Source organism: Penaeus monodon, chromosome 21, assembly GCF_015228065.2.
Source record: "Penaeus monodon isolate SGIC_2016 chromosome 21, NSTDA_Pmon_1, whole genome shotgun sequence".
NCBI lineage: Eukaryota > Metazoa > Arthropoda > Malacostraca > Decapoda > Penaeidae > Penaeus > Penaeus monodon.
This window is the reverse complement of record NC_051406.1, coordinates 18,920,634-18,921,223: the sequence shown is the minus strand read 5'-3', so window position 1 is coordinate 18,921,223 and position 590 is coordinate 18,920,634. Positions and strand designations below refer to the sequence as shown.

Below are 590 nucleotides of genomic sequence, written 5' to 3'. Positions count from 1 at the left end.
AAGCTGGGGTAAATCTATCGCTTGAGGGAACAAAGAGACATGGCAGATCTGAAAAGTATTAATCCTGTAATATGCTATATCTGATCATACTTTTTTCTCAGCGCATAGCTTTATGAATTTGGTCTCTGCTCTTTGTAACGAAGGCAAGGAACTATCTGATATCCGATGATGACGTCAGGGTGGCACTACAGGGTGACATGATGAAGTGATGTTATCTCTGGGAACTTTGATTTTTTGATGATGATAATCCTTTTGGTATATTTGTTTGCTATCACCAGTGGAGCGACTTTTGCCCGTCATTAAAAGTGAACTGTATACACATTCTGCACAGTGCATTTTATGTTTAATGTAATAGAACTGTAATTGATCATTTTGAATTATAAAGCCACGTCTCATGAAAACGTTAATGATAAAGTATTACCATACATTTTGTGCCTTTATACCTGATATGCAGATGAGGGTAGGGTAGTACTATCGAAGTACGTCAAGCCGAGAAAGTAGGATATGGTATGAGGGTCGAGGGCACTGTTCAAGATATCCGTGTCCGTGCTTGTCATGAGTCTTATTGCGAACGTTAAGATGCATGCGCA

General features: G+C 39.2%; 1 protein-coding gene and 1 pseudogene across 1 annotated transcript in view; one reads left to right on the top strand and one right to left on the bottom strand.

Moving 5' to 3' along the window:
* Positions 1–590, bottom strand: part of LOC119586299 (ovalbumin-related protein X-like) — a 52,031-nt gene that overhangs the window by 38,640 nt on the left and 12,801 nt on the right. The gene's annotated exons all lie outside the window — the stretch shown is intronic.
* LOC119586301 overlaps positions 1–590 on the top strand; it is a 3,830-nt pseudogene that overhangs the window by 1,120 nt on the left and 2,120 nt on the right.